The sequence below is a fragment of the Triturus cristatus genome, chromosome 1_1 (genome assembly GCF_964204655.1).
Source record: "Triturus cristatus chromosome 1_1, aTriCri1.1, whole genome shotgun sequence".
Lineage (NCBI taxonomy): Eukaryota > Metazoa > Chordata > Amphibia > Caudata > Salamandridae > Triturus > Triturus cristatus.
This window is the reverse complement of record NC_140579.1, coordinates 721,279,101-721,299,960: the sequence shown is the minus strand read 5'-3', so window position 1 is coordinate 721,299,960 and position 20,860 is coordinate 721,279,101.

Here is a 20,860-nt window from a genome sequence, read left to right as displayed (position 1 = left end):
TGCTGAGGCTGGTGTTTCAGGGTTTAGGGCAGAGCAGTGGTGTTCGGGCAGTGTAGGGGGTCGTGCCAGGGCTGGTGTTTCAGGATTTACGTAGAGCAATGGTGTTCGGACAGTGTAGGGGGTCGTGCTGGGCGTGGAGTTTCAGGGTTTACGGCAGTACAGTGGTGTTCGGGCAGTGTAGGGGGTCGTGCTAGGGCTGGCGATTTAGGATTTAGGGCAGAGCAATGGTGTTCAGGTAGTGTAGGGGGTCGTGCTGGGGGTGGAGTTTCAGAATTTAGGGCAGAGCATTGGTGTTCGGGAAGTGTAGGGGGTCGTTCTGAGGGTGGTGTTTCAGGGTTTATGGCAGTGGTGTTCGGGCAATGTAGGGGGTCTTGCAGGGGGTGGTGTTTCGGGGTTTATGGCAGTACAGTGGTGTTCGGGCAGTGTAGGGGGTCGTGCTGGGCATGGAGTTTCAGGGTTTACGGCAGTACAGTGTTGTTCGGGCAGTGTAGGGGGCCGTGCTAGGGCTGGCGATTTAGGATTTAGGGCAGTGCAGTGGTGTTCGGGCAGTGTAGGGGGTCTTGCTGGGGGGGTGTTTCAGTGTTTAGGGCAGTGGTGTTCAGGCAGTGTAAGGGTTCTTGCTGGGGGCGGTGTTTCATGTTTTAGGGCAGTGCAGTGGTGTTCGGGCAGTGTAGGGGTCTTGCTGGGGGTGGTGTTTCAGGGTTTAGGGCAGTGCAGTGGTGCTCGAACAGTGTGGGGGTCGTGCGGGGTGGCGTTTCAGGGTTTAGGGCAGTGCAATGGTGTTCGGGCAGTGTAGGGGTGCGTGCTGGGGCTGGCGTTTCAGGGTTTAGGGCAGTGCAGCTGTGTTACCGCACTGTAGGGGACCTTGCTGGGGCTGGTGTTTTATGGATTAGGGCAGTGCAGTGGTGTTCGGGCAGTGTAGGGGGTCGTGCTGTTGGGCTGGTGCTTCAGGGTTTAGGGTAGTGCAGTGGTGTTCGGGCAGTATAGGGTGTCGTGCTGGGGCTAGTGTTTCAGGGTTTAGGGCAGTGCAGTGGTGTTCGGGGAGTGTAGGGGTCATGTTCAGGCTGGTGTTTCATGGGTTAGGGCAGTGCATTTGTGTTCATGCAGTGTAGGGGGTCGTGCCGGGGCTGGTGTTTCAGGATTTAGGGCAGAGCAATGGTGTTCAGGCAATGTAGGGGGTCGTGCTGGGGGTGGAGTTTCAGGGTTTAGGGCAGTGTAGTGGTGTTCGGGCAGTGTAGGGGGTCGTGCTGGAGCTGGCGATTTAGGATTTAGGGCAGAGCAATGGTGTTCGGGCAGTGTAGGGGGTCATGCTTAGGGTGGAGTCTCAGGATTTAGGGCAGAGCACTGGTGTTCGGGAAGTGTAGGGGGTTGTGCTGAGGGTGGTGTTTCAGGGTTTAGGGCAGTGGTGTTCGGGCAGTGTAGGGGGTCTTGCTGGGGGTGGTGTTTCAGGGTTTAGGGCAGTGCAGTGGTGTTCGGGAAGTGTAGGGGGTCTTGCTGGGGGTGGTGTTTCAGAGTTTAGGGCATTGGTGTTCGGGCAGTGTAGGGGGTCTTGCTAGGGGTGGTGTTTCAGTGTTTAGGGCAGTGGTGTTCGGGCAGTGTAGGGGGTCTTGCTGGGGGCGGTGTTTCAGGTTTTAAGGCAGTGCAGTGGTGTTCGGGCAGTGTAGGGACACTTGCTGGGGGTGGTGTTTCAGGGTTTAGGGCAGTACAGTGGTGTTCGGGCAGTGTGGGGGTCGTGCAGGTGGTAGTGTTTCAGGGTTTAGGGCAGTGCAATGGTTTTCGGGCAGTGTAGGGGGTCATGCTGGGGCTGGCGTTTCAGGGTTTAGGGCAGTACATTGGTGTTCCCACACTGAAGGGGGCCTTGCTGGGGCTGGTGTTTCATGGATTAGGGCAGTGCAGTGGTGTTTGGGCAGGCAGTGTAGGGGGTCGTGCTGGGCCTGGTGCTTCAGGGTTTAGGGCAGTGCAGTGGTGTTCGGGCAGTGTAGGGGGTCGTGCTGGGGCTGGTGTTTCAGGGTTTAGGACAGTGCAGTGGTGTTCGGGGAGTGTAGGGGTCATGTTGGGGCTGGTGTTTCAGTGTTTCGGGCACTGCAATGATGTTAGAGGAGTGTAGGGGGTCATGCTGGGGCTGGTGTTTCAGGGTTTAGGGCAGAGCAGTGGTGTTCGGGCAGTGTAGAGGGTCTTGCTGGGGGTGGTGTTTCAGTGTTTAGGGCATTGGTGTTCAGGCAGTGTAGGGGGTCTTGCTGGGGGTGGTGTTTCAGTGTTTAGGGCATTGGTGTTCAGGCAGTGTAGGGGGTCTTGCTGGGGGTGATGTTTCAGGGTTTAGGGCAGTGCAGTGGTGTTCGGGCAGTGTAGAGGGTCTTGCTGGGGGTGGTGTTTCAGTGTTTAGGGCATTGGTGTTCAGGCAGTGTAGGGGGTCTTGCTGGGGGTGGTGTTTCAGTGTTTAGGGCAGTGGTGTTCGGGCAGTGTAGGGGGTCTTGCTGGGGGTGGTGTTTCAGGGTTGAGGGCAGTGCAGTGGTGTTCGGGAAGTGTAGGGGGTCGTTCTGAGGGTGGTGTTTCAGGGTTTATGGCAGTGGTGTTCGGGCAATGTAGGGGGTCTTGCAGGGGGTGGTGTTTCGGGGTTTATGGCAGTACAGTGGTGTTCGGGCAGTGTAGGGGGTTGTGCTGGGGGTGGTGTTTCAGGGTTGAGGGCAGTGCAGTGGTGTTCGGGCAGTGTAGGGGGACTTGCTGGGGGTGGTGTTTCAGGGTTTAGGGCAGTACAGTGGTGTTCGGGCAGTGTGGGGGTCGTGCAGGTGGTAGTGTTTCAGGGTTTAGGGCAGTGCAATGGTTTTCGGGCAGTGTAGGGGGTCGTGCTGGGGCTGGCGTTTCAGGGTTTAGGGCAGTACATTGGTGTTCCCACACTGAAGGGGGCCTTGCTGGGGCTGGTGTTTCATGGATTAGGGCAGTGCAGTGGTGTTTGGGCAGGCAGTGTAGGGGGTCGTGCTGGGCCTGGTGCTTCAGGGTTTAGGGCAGTGCAGTGGTGTTCGGGCAGTGTAGGGGGTCGTGCTGGGGCTGGTGTTTCAGGGTTTAGGACAGTGCAGTGGTGTTCGGGGAGTGTAGGGGTCATGTTGGGGCTGGTGTTTCAGTGTTTCGGGCACTGCAATGATGTTAGAGGAGTGTAGGGGGTCATGCTGGGGCTGGTGTTTCAGGGTTTAGGGCAGAGCAGTGGTGTTCGGGCAGTGTAGAGGGTCTTGCTGGGGGTGGTGTTTCAGTGTTTAGGGCATTGGTGTTCAGGCAGTGTAGGGGGTCTTGCTGGGGGTGGTGTTTCAGTGTTTAGGGCATTGGTGTTCAGGCAGTGTAGGGGGTCTTGCTGGGGATGATGTTTCAGGGTTTAGGGCAGTGCAGTGGTGTTCGGGCAGTGTAGAGGGTCTTGCTGGGGGTGGTGTTTCAGTGTTTAGGGCATTGGTGTTCAGGCAGTGTAGGGGGTCTTGCTGGGGGTGGTGTTTCAGTGTTTAGGGCAGTGGTGTTCGGGCAGTGTAGGGGGTCTTGCTGGGGGTGGTGTTTCAGGGTTGAGGGCAGTGCAGTGGTGTTCGGGAAGTGTAGGGGGTCGTTCTGAGGGTGGTGTTTCAGGGTTTATGGCAGTGGTGTTCGGGCAATGTAGGGGGTCTTGCAGGGGGTGGTGTTTCGGGGTTTATGGCAGTACAGTGGTGTTCGGGCAGTGTAGGGGGTCGTGCTGGGCATGGAGTTTCAGGGTTTACGGCAGTACAGTGTTGTTCAGGCAGTGTAGGGGGTCTTGCTGGGGGTGGTGTTTCAGTGTTTAGGGCAGTGGTGTTCGGGCAGTGTAGGGGGTCTTGCTGGGGGTGGTGTTTCAGGGTTGAGGGCAGTGCAGTGGTGTTCGGGCAGTGTAGGGGTCTTGCTGGGGGTGGTGTTTCAGGGTTTAGGGCAGTGCAGTGGTGCTCGAACAGTGTGGGGGTCGTGCGGGGTGGCGTTTCAGGGTTTAGGGCAGTGCAATGGTGTTCGGGCAGTGTAGGGGTGCGTGCTGGGGCTGGCGTTTCAGGGTTTAGGGCAGTGCAGCTGTGTTACCGCACTGTAGGGGACCTTGCTGGGGCTGGTGTTTTATGGATTAGGGCAGTGCAGTGGTGTTCGGGCAGTGTAGGGGGTCGTGCTGTTGGGCTGGTGCTTCAGGGTTTAGGGTAGTGCAGTGGTGTTCGGGCAGTATAGGGTGTCGTGCTGGGGCTAGTGTTTCAGGGTTTAGGGCAGTGCAGTGGTGTTCGGGGAGTGTAGGGGTCATGTTCGGGCTGGTGTTTCATGGGTTAGGGCAGTGCATTTGTGTTCATGCAGTGTAGGGGGTCGTGCCGGGGCTGGTGTTTCAGGATTTAGGGCAGAGCAATGGTGTTCAGGCAATGTAGGGGGTCGTGCTGGGGGTGGAGTTTCAGGGTTTAGGGCAGTGTAGTGGTGTTCGGGCAGTGTAGGGGGTCGTGCTGGAGCTGGCGATTTAGGATTTAGGGCAGAGCAATGGTGTTCGGGCAGTGTAGGGGGTCATGCTTAGGGTGGAGTCTCAGGATTTAGGGCAGAGCACTGGTGTTCGGGAAGTGTAGGGGGTTGTGCTGAGGGTGGTGTTTCAGGGTTTAGGGCAGTGGTGTTCGGGCAGTGTAGGGGGTCTTGCTGGGGGTGGTGTTTCAGGGTTTAGGGCAGTGCAGTGGTGTTCGGGAAGTGTAGGGGGTCTTGCTGGGGGTGGTGTTTCAGAGTTTAGGGCATTGGTGTTCGGGCAGTGTAGGGGGTCTTGCTAGGGGTGGTGTTTCAGTGTTTAGGGCAGTGGTGTTCGGGCAGTGTAGGGGGTCTTGCTGGGGGCGGTGTTTCAGGTTTTAAGGCAGTGCAGTGGTGTTCGGGCAGTGTAGGGACACTTGCTGGGGGTGGTGTTTCAGGGTTTAGGGCAGTACAGTGGTGTTCGGGCAGTGTGGGGGTCGTGCAGGTGGTAGTGTTTCAGGGTTTAGGGCAGTGCAATGGTTTTCGGGCAGTGTAGGGGGTCATGCTGGGGCTGGCGTTTCAGGGTTTAGGGCAGTACATTGGTGTTCCCACACTGAAGGGGGCCTTGCTGGGGCTGGTGTTTCATGGATTAGGGCAGTGCAGTGGTGTTTGGGCAGGCAGTGTAGGGGGTCGTGCTGGGCCTGGTGCTTCAGGGTTTAGGGCAGTGCAGTGGTGTTCGGGCAGTGTAGGGGGTCGTGCTGGGGCTGGTGTTTCAGGGTTTAGGACAGTGCAGTGGTGTTCGGGGAGTGTAGGGGTCATGTTGGGGCTGGTGTTTCGGGCACTGCAATGATGTTAGAGGAGTGTAGGGGGTCATGCTGGGGCTGGTGTTTCAGGGTTTAGGCCAGAGCAGTGGTGTTCGGGCAGTGTAGAGGGTCTTGCTGGGGGTGGTGTTTCAGTGTTTAGGGCATTGGTGTTCAGGCAGTGTAGGGGGTCTTGCTGGGGGTGGTGTTTCAGTGTTTAGGGCATTGGTGTTCAGGCAGTGTAGGGGGTCTTGCTGGGGGTGATGTTTCAGGGTTTAGGGCAGTGCAGTGGTGTTCGGGCAGTGTAGAGGGTCTTGCTGGGGGTGGTGTTTCAGTGTTTAGGGCATTGGTGTTCAGGCAGTGTAGGGGGTCTTGCTGGGGGTGGTGTTTCAGTGTTTAGGGCAGTGGTGTTCGGGCAGTGTAGGGGGTCTTGCTGGGGGTGGTGTTTCAGGGTTGAGGGCAGTGCAGTGGTGTTCGGGAAGTGTAGGGGGTCGTTCTGAGGGTGGTGTTTCAGGGTTTATGGCAGTGGTGTTTGGGCAATGTAGGGGGTCTTGCAGGGGGTGGTGTTTCGGGGTTTATGGCAGTACAGTGGTGTTCGGGCAGTGTAGGGGGTCGTGCTGGGCATGGAGTTTCAGGGTTTACGGCAGTACAGTGTTGTTCGGGCAGTGTAGGGGGTCGTGCTGGGGGGGTGTTTCAGTGTTTAGGGCAGTGGTGTTCAGGCAGTGTAAGGGTTCTTGCTGGGGGCGGTGTTTCAGGTTTTAGGGCAGTGCAGTGGTGTTCGGGCAGTGTAGGGGTCTTGCTGGGGGTGGTGTTTCAGGGTTTAGGGCAGTGCAGTGGTGCTCGAACAGTGTGGGGGTCGTGCGGGGTGGCGTTTCAGGGTTTAGGGCAGTGCAATGGTGTTCGGGCAGTGTAGGGGTGCGTGCTGGGGCTGGCGTTTCAGGGTTTAGGGCAGTGCAGCTGTGTTACCGCACTGTAGGGGACCTTGCTGGGGCTGGTGTTTTATGGATTAGGGCAGTGCAGTGGTGTTCGGGCAGTGTAGGGGGTCGTGCTGTTGGGCTGGTGCTTCAGGGTTTAGGGTAGTGCAGTGGTGTTCGGGCAGTATAGGGTGTCGTGCTGGGGCTAGTGTTTCAGGGTTTAGTGCAGTGGTGTTCGGGGAGTGTAGGGGTCATGTTCGGGCTGGTGTTTCATGGTTTAGGGCAGTGCATTTGTGTTCATGCAGTGGAGGGGGTCGTGCCGGGGCTGGTGTTTCAGGATTTAGGGCAGAGCAATGGTGTTCAGGCAATGTAGGGGGTCGTGCTGGGGGTGGAGTTTCAGGGTTTAGGGCAGTGTAGTGGTGTTCGGGCAGTGTAGGGGGTCGTGCTGGAGCTGGCGATTTAGGATTTAGGGCAGAGCAATGGTGTTCGGGCAATGTAGGGGGTCATGCTTAGGGTGGAGTCTCAGGATTTAGGGCAGAGCACTGGTGTTCGGGAAGTGTAGGGGGTTGTGCTGTGCTAGGGTTTAGGGCAGAGCAGTGGTGTTTGGGCAGTGTAGGGGGTCTTGCTGGGGGTGGTGTTTCAGGGTTTAGGGCAGTGCAGTGGTGTTCGGGAAGTGTAGGGGGTCTTGCTGGGGGTGGTGTTTCAGAGTTTAGGGCATTGGTGTTCGGGCAGTGTAGGGGGTCTTGCTAGGGGTGGTGTTTCAGTGTTTAGGGCAGTGGTGTTCGGGCAGTGTAGGGGGTCTTGCTGGGGGCGGTGTTTCAGGTTTTAAGGCAGTGCAGTGGTGTTCGGGCAGTGTAGGGGGACTTGCTGGGGGTGGTGTTTCAGGGTTTAGGGCAGTACAGTGGTGTTCGGGCAGTGTGGGGGCCGTGCAGGTGGTAGTGTTTCAGGGTTTAGGGCAGTGCAATGGATTTCGGGCAGTGTAGGGGGTCGTGCTGGGGCTGGCGTTTCAGGGTTTAGGGCAGTACATTGGTGTTCCCACACTGAAGGGGGCCTTGCTGGGGCTGGTGTTTCATGGATTAGGGCAGTGCAGTGGTGTTTGGGCAGGCAGTGTAGGGGGTCGTGCTGGGCCTGGTGCTTCAGGGTTTAGGGCAGTGCAGTGGTGTTCGGGCAGTGTAGGGGGTCGTGCTGGGGCTGGTGTTTCAGGGTTTAGGACAGTGCAGTGGTGTTCGGGGAGTGTAGGGGTCATGTTGGGGCTGGTGTTTCAGTGTTTCGGGCACTGCAATGATGTTAGAGGAGTGTAGGGGGTCATGCTGGGGCTGGTGTTTCAGGGTTTAGGGCAGAGCAGTGGTGTTCGGGAAGTGTAGAGGGTCTTGCTGGGGGTGGTGTTTCAGTGTTTAGGGCATTGGTGTTCAGGCAGTGTAGGGGGTCTTGCTGGGGGTGGTGTTTCAGTGTTTAGGGCATTGGTGTTCAGGCAGTGTAGGGGGTCTTGCTGGGGGTGGTGTTTCAGGGTTTAGGGCAGTGCAGTGGTGTTCGGGCAGTGTAGAGGGTCTTGCTGGGGGTGGTGTTTCAGTGTTTAGGGCATTGGTGTTCAGGCAGTGTAGGGGGTCTTGCTGGGGGTGGTGTTTCAGTGTTTAGGGCAGTGGTGTTCGGGCAGTGTAGGGGGTCTTGCTGGGGGTGGTGTTTCAGGGTTGAGGGCAGTGCAGTGGTGTTCGGGCAGTGTAGAGGGTCTTGCTGGGGGTGGTGTTTCAGTGTTTAGGGCATTGGTGTTCAGACAGTGTAGGGGGTGTTGCTGGGGGTGGTAATTCAGTGTTTAGGGCAGTGGTGTTCGGGCAGTGTAGAGGGTCTTGCTGGTGCGGTTTTTCAGGTTTTAGGGCAGTGCAGTGGTGTTCGGGCAGTGCAGTGCGTCTTGCTGGGGGTGGTGTTTCATGTTTTAGGGCAGTACAGTGGTGTTCGGGCAGTGTGGGGTTCATGCAGGGGGTAGTGTTTCAGGGTTTAGGGCAGTGCAGTGGTGTTCGGGCAGTGTAGGGGGTCATGCTGGGGCTGGTGTTTCAGGGTTTAGGGCAGTGCAATGGTGTTCCCGCACTGTAGGGGGTCGTGCTGGGGCTGGTGTTTCATGGATTAGGGCAGTGCAGTGGTGTTTGGGCAGTGTAGGGGGTCGTGCAGGGAATGGTGGTTCAGGGTATAGCGCCGTGCATTGGTGTTCGGGCAGTGTAGGGAGTCGTGCTGGGGCTTATGTTTCAGGGTTTAGGGCAGTGCAGTCGTGTTGGAGGAGTGTAGGGGTCGTGCAGGGGCTGGGTTTCAGGGTTTAGGGATGTGCAATGATGTTTGGGGAGTGTAGGTCGTGCTGGGGATGGTGTTTCAGGGTTTAGGGCAGTGCAGTGGTGTTCGGGCAGTGTAGGGGGTCTTGCTGGGGGTGGTGTTTCAGGTTTTAGGACAGTGCAATGGTGTTCGGGTAGTTTAGGGGGTCGTGCTAGGGCAGGTGTTTCAGCCTTTAGGGCAGTGCAGTGGTGTTAGGGGGTGTAGGGGGTCGTGCTGGGGCTGGTGTTTCAGGGTTTAGGGCAGTGCAGTTCAGGCAGTGTAGGGGGTCTTGCTAGGGGTGGTGTTTCAGGGTTTAGGGCAGTGCAGTGGTGTTCGTACAGTGTAGGGGGTCGTGCTAGGGCTGGTATTTCAGGGTTTAGGGCAATGGTGTTCGGGCAATGTAGGGGGTCTTGCTGGGGTGGTGTTTCTGGGTTCAGGGCAGTGCCGTGGTGTTCAGGCAGTGTAGGGGGTCTTTCTGGGGGTGGTGTTTCAGGATTTAGGGCAGTGCAGTGGTGTTCGGGCAGTGTGGGGTCGTGCAGAGGGTGGTGTTTCAGGGTTTAGGGCAGAGCAGTGGTGTTCCCGCACTGGAGGGGTCGTACAGGGGCTGGTGTTTCATGGATTAGGGCAGTGGAGTTGTTTTCGGGCAGTGAAGGGGGTCACGCAGGGGCTGGTGCTTCAGGGTTTAGGGCAGTGCAGTGGTGTTCGGGCAGTGTAGGGGGTCATGCTGGGGCTGATGTTTCAGGGTTTAGGGCAGTGCAGTGGTCTTCGTGGAGTTAAGCGGTCGTGCTGGGGCTGGTGTTTCGGGGTTTAGGTCAGTGCAATAATGTTCGGGGAGTGTAGGGAGTCGTGCTGGGGCTGGTGTTTCAGGGTTTAGGGCAGTGCAGTGGTGTTCGGGCAGTGTAGGGGGTCGTACTCTGGGTGGTGTTTCAGGGTTTAGTGCAGTGCAGTGGTGTTCGGGCAGAGTAGGGAGTCGTGCTGGGGGTGGTGTTTCATGGGTTAGGGAAGTGCAGTGGTGTTGGGGCAGTATAGGGGGTTGTGCTGGGGCTGGTGTTTCAGGGTTTAGGACAGTGCAATGGTGTTCGGGCAGTGAAGGGGGTCGTGCTGGGGCAGTTGTTTCAGGCTTTAGGTCAGTGCAGTGGTGTTCGGGCAGTGTAGGGGGTCTTGCTGGGGGTGGTGTTTCAGGGTTTAGGGCAATGCAGTGGTGTTCAGGCAGTGTTGGAGGTCGTGCGGGGGTAATGTTTCAGGGTTTAGGGCCGTGCAGTGGTGTTCGGGCAGTGAATGGAGTCATGCTGGGGCTGGTGTTTCAGGGTTTAGGACAGTGCATTGGTGTTCGGGCAGTGTAGGGGGTCATGCTGGGATAGGGTTTAGGGCAGAGCAGTGGTGTTTGGGCAGTGTAGGGGGTCGTGCTGGGGCCGGTGTTTCAGAGATTAGCGCAGAGCGGTGGTGTTTGAGCAGTGTAGGGGATCATGCTCGGGCTGATGTTTTAGGGTTTAAGGCAGAGCAGTGGTGTTCGGGCAGTGTAGGGGGATGTACGGGGGTTGTGTTTCAGGGTTTAGGGTAGTGAAGTGGTGTTCGTGCAGTGTAGGGTGTCATGCTGGGGCTGGTGTTTCAGGGTTTAGGGCAGTGCAGTGGTGTTTGGGGAGTGTAGGGGGCAGTGCTGGGGCTGGTGTTTCACAGTTTAGGGCAGTGCATTGGTGTTCAGGGAGTAAAGGGGGTCTTGATGGGCATGGTGTTTCAGGGTTTAGGGCAGTGCAGTGGTGTTCAGGCAGTGTGGGGGTCGTGCAGGGGTTAATGTTTCAGAGTTTAGGGCAGTTCAGTGGTGTTCGGGCAGTGTAGGGGGTCATGGTGGGGCTGGTGTTTCAGGGTTTAGGGCAGTGCTGTGGTGTTAAGGCAGTGTAGGGTGTCATGCTGGGCTAGGGTTTATGGCAGAGCAGTGGTGTTTGGGAAGTGTAGGGGGCCGTGCTGGGGCTGGCGTTTCAGGGATTAGCGCAGAACGGTGGTGTTTGGGCAGTGTAGGGGGTCGTGCTTGGGCTGATATTTTAGGGTTTAAGGCAGAGCAGTGGTGTTCGGGCAGTGTAGGGGGATGTGTGGAGGGTGGTGTTTCAGGGTTTAGGGCAGTGCAGTGGTGTTCAGGCAGTTTAGGGAGTCGTGCTGAGGCTGGTGTTTCAGGGTTTAGGGCAGTGCAGTGGTGTTCGGGCAGTGTAGGGGGTCGTGCCGGGGCTGGTGTTTTAGGGTTTAGGACAGAGCAGTGGTGTTCAGGCAGTGTAGAGGGTTCTTGCTGGGGCTGGTGTTTCAGGATTTAGGGAGAGCAATGGTGCTCGGGCAGTGTAGGGGGTCATGCTGGGCGTGGAGTTTCAGGGTTTTCGGCAGTACAGTGGTGATCGGGCAGTGTAGGGGGTCATGCTAGGGCTGGCGATTTAGGATTTAGGGCAGAGCAATGGTGTTCAGGTAGTGTAGGGGGTTGTGCTGGGGGTGGAGTTTCAGAATTTAGGGCAGAGCATTGGTGTTCGGGAAGTGTAGGGGGTAGTTCTGAGGGTGGTGTTTCAGGGTTTATGGCAGTGGTGTTCGGGCAATGTAGGGGGTCTTGCTGGGGGTGGTGTTTCGGGGTTTATGGCAGTACAGTGGTGTTCGGGCAGTGTAGGGGGTTGTGCTGGGCATGGAGTTTCAGGGTTTACGGCAGTACAGTGTTGTTCGGGCAGTGTCGGGGGTCGTGCTCTTGCTGGCGATTTAGGATTTAGGGCAGTGCAGTGGTGTTCGGGCAGTGTAGGGGGTCTTGCTGGGGGGGTGTTTCAGTGTTTAGGGCATTGGTGTTCGGGCAGTGTAGGGGGTCTTGCTGGGGGTGGTGTTTCAGTGTTTAGGGCAGTGGTGTTCGGGCAGTGTAAGGGGTATTGCTGGGGGCGGTGTTTCAGGTTTTAGGGCAGTGCAGTGGTGTTCGGGCAGTGTAGGGGTCTTGCTGGGGGTGGTGTTTCAGGGTTTAGGGCAGGGCAGTGGTGTTCGAACAGTGTGGGGGTCGTGCAGGGGGTGGGGTTTCAGGATTTAGGGCAGTGCAATGGTGTTCTGGCAGTGTAGGGGTGCGAACTGGGGCTGGCGTTTCAGGGTTTAGGGCAGTGCAGTTGTGTTACCGCACTGTAGGGGACCTTGCTGGGGCTGGTGTTTTATGGATTAGGGCAGTGCAGTGGTGTTCAGGCAGTGTAGGGGGTCGTGCTGGGGCTGGTGCTTCAGGGTTTAGGGCAGTGCAGTGGTGTTCGGGCAGTGTAGGGGGTCATGCTGGGGCTGGTGTTTCAGGGTTTAGGGCAGTGCAGTGGTGTTCGGGGAGTGTAGGGGTCATGTTCGGGCTGGTGTTTCATGGTTTAGGGCAGTGCATTTGTGTTCATGCAGTGTAGGGGGTCGTGCCGTGGGTGGTATTTTAGAATATAGGGCAGTGCAGTGGTGTTCGGGCAGTGTAGAGGGGTCTTGCCGGGCTGGTGATTCAGGATTTATGGCAGAGCAATGGTGTTCAGGCAATGTAGGGGGTCGTGCTGGGGGTGGAGTTTCAGGGTTTAGGGCAGTGCAGTGGTGTTTGGGCAGTGTAGGGGGTCGTGCTGGAGCTGGTGATTTAGGATTTAGGGCAGAGCAATGGTGTTCGGGCAGTGTAGGGGGTCGTGCTTGGGGTGGAGTTTCAGGATTTAAGGCAGAGCACTGGTGTTCGGGAAGTGTAGGGCGTTGTGCTGAGGGTGGTGTTTCAGGGTTTAGGGCAGTGGTGTTCGGGCAGTGTAGGGGGTCTTGCTGGGGGTGGTGTTTCAGTGTTTAGGGCATTGGTGTTCGGGCAGTGTAGGGGGTCTTGCTGGGGTTGGTGTTTCAGTGTTTAGGGCAGTGGTGTTCGGGCAGTGTAGGGGGTCTTGCTGGGGGCGATGTTTTAGGTTTTAGGGCAGTGCAGTGGTGTTCGGGCAGTGTAGGGGGACTTGCTTGGGGTGGTGTTTCAGGGTTTAGGGCAGTGCAGTGGTGTTCGGGCAGTGTGGGGGTCGTGCAGGGGGTGGTGTTTCAGGGTTTAGGGCAGTGCAATGGATTTCGGGCAGTGTAGGGGGTCATGCTGGGGCTGGCGTTTTAGGGTTTAGGGCAGTACATTGGTGTTCCCGCACTGAAGGGGGCCTTGCTGGGGCTGGTGTTTCATGGATTAGGGCAGTGCAGTTGTGTTTGGGCAGGCAGTGTAGGGGGTCGTGCTGGGGCTGGTGCTTCAGGGTTTAGGGCAGTGCAGTGGTATTCGGGCAGTGTAGGGGGTCGTGCTAGGGCTGGTGTTTCAGGGTTTAGGGCAGTGCAGTGGTGTTCGGGGAGTGTAGGGGTCATGTTGGGGCTGGTGTTTCAGTGTTTCGGGCACTGCAATGATGTTAGAGGAGTGTAGGGGGTCATGCTGGGGCTGGTGTTTCAGGGTTTAGGGCAGTGCAGTGGTGTTCGGGCAGTGTAGAGGTGGAGCTGGGGCTGGTGTTTTATGGTTTAGGGCAGTGCAGCGGTGTTTGGGCAGTGTGGGGGGTCGTCCTGGGGGTGGAGTTTCATTGTTTAGGGCACTGGAGTGGTGTTCGGGCAGTGTAGGGGGTCTTGCTGGGAATGGTGTTTCAGGATTTAGGGCAGTGCAGTGGTGTTCGGGCAGTGTAGGGGGTCGTGCTGGGGCAGGTGAATATGATTTAGGGCAGTGCAGTTGTGTTCGGGCAGTGCAGAGGTGGAGCTGGGGCTGGTGTTTTATGGTTTAGGGCAGTGCAGCGGTGTTTAGGCAGTGTGGGGGGTCGTCCTGGGGGTGGAGTTTCATTGTTTAGGGCACTGGAGTGGTGTTCGGGCAGTGTAGGGGGTCTTACTGGGGGTGGTATTTCAGGGTTTAGGGCAGTGCAATGGTGACAGGGCAGTGTAGGAGGTCTTGCTGGGGATTGTGTTTCAGGGTTTAGGGCAGTGCAGTGTTGTTCAAGCAATGTAGGGGGTCTTGCTGGGTTGTCATTTCAGGGTTTAGGGCAGTGCAGTGGTGTTCGGGCATTGAAGGGGGTCTTGCTGGGGGTGGTGTTTCAGGGTTTAGGACAGTGCAGTGGTGTTCGGGCAGTGTGGGGGGTCTTGCAGGGGGTAGTGTTTCAGGGTTTAGGGCAGTGCAGTGGTGTTCGGGCAGTGTTGGGGGTCATGTTGGGGCTGGTGTTTCAGGGTTTAGGGCAGTGCAGTTGTGTTCGGGCAGTGTAGGCTGTCGTGCTGTTGCTGGTGTTTCAGGGTTTAGGGCAGTGCAGTGGTGTTCGAACAGTGTGGGGGTCGTGCAGGGGGTGGGGTTTCAGGGTTTAGGGCAGTGCAGTGGTGTTCGGGCAGTGTAGAGGGGTCTTGCTGGGCTGGTGTTTCAGGATTTAGGGCAGAGCAATGGCGTTCAGGCAATGTAGGGGGTCGTGCTGGGGGTAGAGTTTCGGGGGTTTAGGGCAGTGCAGTGGTGTTCAGGCAGTGTAGGGGGTCGTGCTGGAGCTGGCGATTTAGGATTTAGGGCAGAGCAATGGTGTTCGGGCAGTGTAGAGGGTCGTGCTTGGGGTGGAGTTTCAGGATTTAGGGCAGAGCACTGGTGTTCGGGAAGTGTAGGGGGTTGTGCTGAGGGTGGTGTTTCAGTGTTTAGGGCAGGGGTGTTCGGGCAGTGTAGGGGGTCTTGCTGGGGGTGGTATTTCAGGGTTTAGGGCAGTGCAGTGGTGTTCGGAAAGTGTAGGGGGTCTTGCTGGGGGTGGTGTTTCAGTGTTTAGGGCATTGGTGTTCGGGCAGTGTAGGGGGTCTTGCTGGGGGTGGTGTTTCAGTGTTTAGGGCAGTGGTGTTCGGGCAGTGTAGGGGGTCTTGCTGGGGGCGGTGTTTCAGGTTTTAGGGCAGTGCAGTGGTGTTCGGGCAGTGTAGGGGGACTTGCTAGGGGTGGTGTTTCAGGGTTTAGGGCAGAGCAGTGATGTTCAGGCAGTGTGGGTGTCGTGCAGGGGGTGGTGTTTCAGGGTTTAGGGCAGTGCAATGGATTTCGGGCAGTGTAGGGGGTCGTGCTGGGGCTGGCGTTTCAGGGTTTAGGGCAGAACAGTGGTGTTCCCGCACTGAAGGGGGCCTTGCTGGGGCTGGTGTTTCATGGATTAGGGCAGTGCAGAGGTGTTTGGGCAGGCAGTGTAGGGGGTCGTGCTGGGGCTGGTGCTTCAGGGTTTAGGGCAGTGCAGTGGTGTTCGAGCAGTGTAGGGCGTCGTGCTGGGGCTGGTGTTTCAGGGTTTAGGGCAGTGCAGTGGTGTTCGGGGAGTGTAGGGGTCGTGTTGGGGCTGGTGAATGTGATTTAGGGCAGAGCAGTGGTGTTCGGGCAGTGTAGGGGGTCGTCCTGGGGGTGGAGTTTCATTGTTTAGGGCACTGGAGTGGTGTTCGGACAGTGTAGGGGGTCTTGCTGGAATGGTGTTTCAGGATTTAGAGCAGTGCAGTGGTGTTTGGGCAGTGTAGAGGGTCATGCTGGGGCAGGTGTTTCAGGGTTTAGGGCAGTGCAGTGGTGTTCGGGCAGTGTAGGGGGTCATGCTGGGGCAGGTGAATATGATTTAGGGCAGAGCAGTGGTGTTCGGGCAGTGTAGGGGTTCTTACTGGGGGTGGTATTAAAGGGTTTAGGGCAGTGCAATGGTGACAGGGCAGTGTAGGGGGTCTTGCTGTGGGTGGTGTTTCAGGGTTTAGGGCAGTGAAGTGTTGTTCAAGCAATGTAGGGGGTCTTGCTGGGTTGGCATTTCAGGGTTTAGGGCAGTGCAGTGGTGTTTGGGCATTGAAGGGGGTCTTGCTGGGGGTGGTGTTTCAGGGTTTAGGGCAGTGCAGTGGTGTTCGGGCAGTGTGGGGGGTCTTGCAGGGGGTAGTGTTTCAGGGTTTAGGGCAGTGCAGTGGTGTTCGGGCAGTGTTGGGGGTCGTGTTGGGGCTGGTGTTTCAGGGTTTAGGGCAGTGCAGTGGTGTTCGGGCAGTGTAGGCTGTCGTGCGGTTGCTGGTGTTTCAGGGTTTAGGGCAGTGCAGTGGTGTTCGGGTAGTGTAGGGGGTTGTGCTGGGGCTGGTGTTTCAGGGTTTAGGGCAGTGCAGTGGTGTTCGGGCAGTGTAGGGGGTCTTGCTGGGCATGGAGTTTCAAGGTTTACGGCAGTACAGTGTTGTTCGGGCAGTGTCGGGGGTCGTGCTAGTGCTGGCGATTTAGGGCAGTGCAGTGGTGTTCGGGCAGTGTTGGGCGTCGTGCTGGGGCTGGTGTTTCAGGGTTTAGGGCAGTGCAGTGGTGTTCGGGGAGTGTAGGGGTCGTGTTGGGGCAGGTGTTTCAGTGTTTTGGGCACTGCAATGATGTTAGAGGAGTGTAGGGGGTCGTGCTGGGGCTGGTGAATGTGATTTAGGGCAGAGCAGTGGTGTTCGGGCAGTGTAGGGGGTCGTCCTGGGGGTGGAGTTTCATTGTTTAGGGCACTGGAGTGGTGTTCGGACAGTGTAGGGGGTCTTGCTGGGAATGGTGTTTCAGGATTTAGAGCAGTGCAGTGGTGTTTGGGCAGTGTAGAGGGTCATGCTGGGGCAGGTGTTTCAGGGTTTAGGGCAGTGCAGTGGTGTTCGGGCAGTGTAGGAGGTCATGCTGGGGCAGGTGAATATGATTTAGGGCAGAGCAGTGGTGTTCGGGCAGTGTAGGGGTTCTTACTGGGGGTGGTATTTCAGGGTTTAGGGCAGTGCAATGGTGACAGGGCAGTGTAGGGGGTCTTGCTGTGGGTGGTGTTTCAGGGTTTAGGGCAGTGAAGTGTTGTTCAAGCAATGTAGGGGGTCTTGCTGGGTTGGCATTTCAGGGTTTAGGGCAGTGCAGTGGTGTTCGGGCATTGAAGGGGGTCTTGCTGGGGGTGGTGTTTCAGGGTTTAGGGCAGTGCAGTGGTGTTCGGGCAGTGTGGGGGGTCTTGCAGGGGGTAGTGTTTCAGGGTTTAGGGCAGTGCAGTGGTGTTCGGGCAGTGTTGGGGGTCGTGTTGGGGCTGGTGTTTCAGGGTTTAGGGCAGTGCAGTGGTGTTCGGGCAGTGTAGGCTGTCGTGCGGTTGCTGGTGTTTCAGGGTTTAGGGCAGTGCAGTGGTGTTCGGGTAGTGTAGGGGGTTGTGCTGGGGCTGGTGTTTCAGGGTTTAGGGCAGTGCAGTGGTGTTCGGGCAGTGTAGGGGGTCTTGCTGGGCATGGAGATTCAAGGTTTACGGCAGTACAGTGTTGTTCGGGCAGTGTCGGGGGTCGTGCTAGTGCTGGCGATTTAGGATTTAGGGCAGTGCAGAGGTGTTCGGGCAGTGTTGGGGGTCGTGCAGGGGGTGGTGTTTCAGGGTTTAGGGCAGTGCAATGGTTTTCGGGCAGTGTAGGGGGTCTTGCTGGGGGTGGTGTTTCAGTGTTTAGGGCAGTGGTGTTCGGGCAGTGTAAGGGGTCTTGCTGGGGGCGGTGTTTCAGGTTTTAGGGCAGTGCAGAGGTGTTCGGGCAGTGTAGGGGTCTTGCTGGGGGTGGTGTTTCAGGGTTTAGGGCAGTGCAGTTGTGTTCGAACAGTGTGGGGGTCGTGCAGGGGGTGGGGTTTCAGGATTTAGGGCAGTGCAATGGTGTTCGGGCAGTGTAGGGGTGCGAACTGGGGCTGGCGTTTCAGGGTTTAGGGCAGTACAGTTGTGTTACCGCACTGTAGGGGACCTTGCTGGGGCTGGTGTTTTATGGATTAGGGCAGTGCAGTGGTGTTCGGGCAGTGTAGGGGGTCGTGCTGGGGCTGGTGCTTCAGGGTTTAGGGCAGTGCAGTGGTGTTCGGGCAGTGTAGGGGGTCGTGCTGGGGCTGGTGTTTCAGGGTTTAGGGCAGTGCAGTGGTGTTCATGCAGTGTAGGGGGTCATGCCGGGGCTGGTGTTTTAGAATATAGGGCAGTGCAGTGGTGTTCGGGCAGTGTAGAGTGGTCTTGCCGGGCTGGTGTTTCAGGATTTATGGCAGAGCAATGGTGTTCAGGCAATGTAGGGGGTCGTGCTGGGGGTGGAGTTTCAGGGTTTAGGGCAGTGCAGTGGTGTTCGGGCAGTGTAGGGGGTCGTGCTGGAGCTGGTGATTTAGGATTTAGGGCAGAGCAATGCTGTTCGGGCAGTGTAGGGGGTCGTGCTTGGGGTGGAGTTTCAGGATTTAAGGCAGAGCACTGGTGTTCGGGAAGTGTAGGGCATTGTGCTGAGGGTGGTGTTTCAGAGTTTAGGGCAGTGGTGTTCTGGCAGTGTAGGGGGCTTGCTGGGGGTGGTGTTTCAGGGTTTAGGGCAGTGCAGTGGTGTTCGGGAAGTGTAGGGGGTCTTGCTGGGGGTGGTGTTTCAGTGTTTAGGGCATTGGTGTTCGGGCAGTGTAGGGGGTCTTGCTGGGGGTGGTGTTTCAGTGTTTAGGGCAGTGGTGTTCGGGCAGTGTAGGGGGTCTTGCTGGGGGCGGTGTGTCAGGTTTTAGGGCAGTGCAGTGGTGTTTGGGCAGTGTAGGGGGACTTGCTGGGGGTGGTGTTTCAGGGTTTAGGGCAGTGCAGTGGTGTTCGGGCAGTGTGGGGGTCGTGCAGGGGGTGGTGTTTCAGGGTTTAGGGCAGTGCAATGGATTTCGGGCAGTGTAGGGGGTCATGCTGGGGCTGGCGTTTCAGGGTTTAGGGGAGTACATTGGTGTTCCCGCACTGAAGGGGGCCTTGCTGGGGCTGGTGTTTCATGGATTAGGGCAGTGCAGTGGTGTTTGGGCAGGCAGTGTACGGGGTCGTGCTGGGGCTGGTGTTTCAGGGTTTAGGGCAGTGCAGTGGTGTTCGGGGAGTGTAGGGGTCGTGTTGGGGCTGGTGTTTCAGTGTTTCGGGCACTGCAATGATGTTAGAGAAGTGTAGGGGGTCATGCTGGGGCTGGTGTTTCAGGGTTTAGGGCAGTGCAGTGGTGTTCGGGCAGTGTAGAGGTGGAGCTGGGGCTGGTGTTTTATGGTTTAGGGCAGTGCAGCGGTGTTTGGGCAGTGTGGGGGGTCGTCCTGGGGGTGGAGTTTCATTGTTTACGGCACTGGAGTGGTGTTCGGGCAGTGTAGGGGGTCTTGCTGGGAATGGCGTTTCAGGATTTAGGGCAGTGCAGTGGTGTTCAGGCAGTGTAGGGGGTCATGCTGGGGCAGGTGAATATGATTTAGGGCAGAGCAGTGGTGTTCGGGCATTGTAGGGGGTCTTACTGGGGGTGGTATTTCAGGGTTTAGGGCAGTGCAATGGTGACAGGGCAGTGTAGGGGGTCTTGCTGGGAATGGTGTTTCAGGGTTTAGGGCAGTGCAGTGTTGTTCAAGCAATGTAGGGGGTCTTGCTGTGTTGGCATTTCAGGGTTTAGGGCAGTGCAGTGGTGTTCGGGCATTGAAGGGGGTCTTGCTGGGGGTGGTGTTTCAGGGTTTAGGGCAGTGCAGTGGTGTTCGGGCAGTGTGGGGGGTCTTGCAGGGGGTAGTGTTTCAGGGTTTAGGGCAGTGCAGTGGTGTTCGGGCAGTGTTGGGGGTCGTGTTGGGGCTGGTGTTTCAGGGTTTAGGGCAGTGCAGTTGTGTTCGGGCAGTGTAGGCTGTCGTGCTGTTGCTGGTGTTTCAGGGTTTAGGGCAGTGCAGTGGTGTTCGAACAGTGTGGGGGTTGTGCAGGGGGTGGGTTTCAGGGTTTAGGGCAGTGCAATGGTGTTCGGGCAGTGTAGGGGGTGTGCTGGGGCTGGCGTTTCAGGGTTTAGGGCAGTGCAGTTGTGTTACCGCACTGTAGGGGACCTTGCTGGGGCTGGTATTTTATGGATTAGGGCAGTGCAGTGGTGTTCGGGCAGTGTAGGGGGTCATGCTGGGGCTGGTGCTTCAGGGTTTAGGGCAGTGCAGTGGTGTTCATGCATTGTAGGGGGTCGTGCCGTGGCTGGTGTTTTAGAGTATAGGGCAGTGCAGTGGTGTTCGGGCAGTGTAGAGGGGTCTTGCTGGGCTGGTGTTTCAGGATTTAGGGCAGAGCAATGGTGTTCAGGCAATGTAGGGGGTCGTGCTGGGGGTGGAGTTTCAGGGTTTAGGGCAGTGTAGTGGAGTTTGGGCAGTGTAGGGGGTCGTGCTTGGGGTGGAGTTTCAGGATTTAGGGCAGAGCACTGGTGTTCGGGAAGTGTAGGGGGTTGTGCTGAGGGTGGTGTTTCAGTGTTAAGAGCAGTGGTGTTCGGGCAGTGTAAGGGGTCTTGCTGGGGGTGGTGTTTCAGGGTTTAGGGCAGTGCAGTGGTGTTCGGGAAGTGTAGGGGGTCTTGCTGGGGGTGGTGTTTCAGTGTTTAGGGCATTGGTGTTCGGGCAGTGTAGGGGGTCTTGCTGGGGGTGGTGTACCAGTGTTTAGGGCAGTGGTGTTCAGGGCAGTGTAGGGGGTCTTGCTGGGGGCGGTGTTTCAGGTTTTAGGGCAGTGCAGTGGTGTTCGGGCAGTGTAGGGGGACTTGCTAGGGGTGGTCTTTCAGGGTTTAGGGCAGTGCAGTGGTGTTCGGGCAGTGTGGGGGTCGTGCAGGGGGTGGTGTTTCAGGGTTTAGGGCAGTGCAATGGTTTTCGGGCAGTGTAGGGGGTCGTGCTGGGGCTGGCGTTTCAGGGTTTAGGGCAGAACAGTGGTGTTCCCGCACTGAAGGGGGCCTTGCTGGGGCTGGTGTTTCATGGATTAGGGCAGTGCAGTGGTGTTTGGGCAGGCAGTGTAGGGGGTCGTGCTGGGGCTGGTGCTTCAGGGTTTAGGGCAGTGCAGTGGTGTTCGAGCAGTGTAGGGCGTCGTGCTGGGGCTGGTGTTTCAGGGTTTAGGGCAGTGCAGTGGTGTTAGAGGAGTGTAGGGGGTCATGCTGGGGCTGGTGTTTCAGGGTTTAGGGCAGTGCAGTCGTGTTTGGGCAGTGTAGGGGGTCGTGATGGGGCAGGTGAATATGATTTAGGGCAGAGCAGTGGTGTTCGGGCAGTGTAGGGGGTCGTCCTGGGGGCGGAGTTTCATTGTTTAGGGCACTGGAGTGGTGTTCGGACAGTGTAGGGGGTCTTGCTGGGAATGGTGTTTCAGGATTTAGAGCAGTGCAGTGGTGTTTGGGCAGTGTAGAGGGTCATGCTGGGGCAGGTGTTTCAGGGTTTAGGGCAGTGCAGTGGTGTTCGGGCAGTGTAGGGGGTCATGCTGGGGCAGGTGAATATGATTTAGGGCAGAGAAGTGGTGTTCGGGCAGTGTAGGGGTTCTTACTGGGGTGGTATTTCAGGGTTTAGGGCAGTGCAATGGTGACAGGGCAGTGTAGGGGGTCTTGCTGGGGGTGGTGTTTCAGGGTTTAGGGCAGTGCAGTGTTGTTCAAGCAATGTAGGGGGTCTTGCTGGGTTGGCATTTCAGGGTTTAGGGCAGTGCAGTGGTGTTCGGGCAGTGTTGGGGGTCGTGTTGGGGCTGGTGTTTCAGGGTTTAGGGCAGTGCAGTGGTGTTCGGGCAGTGTAGGCTGTCGTGCTGTTGCTGGTGTTTCAGGGTTTAGGGCAGT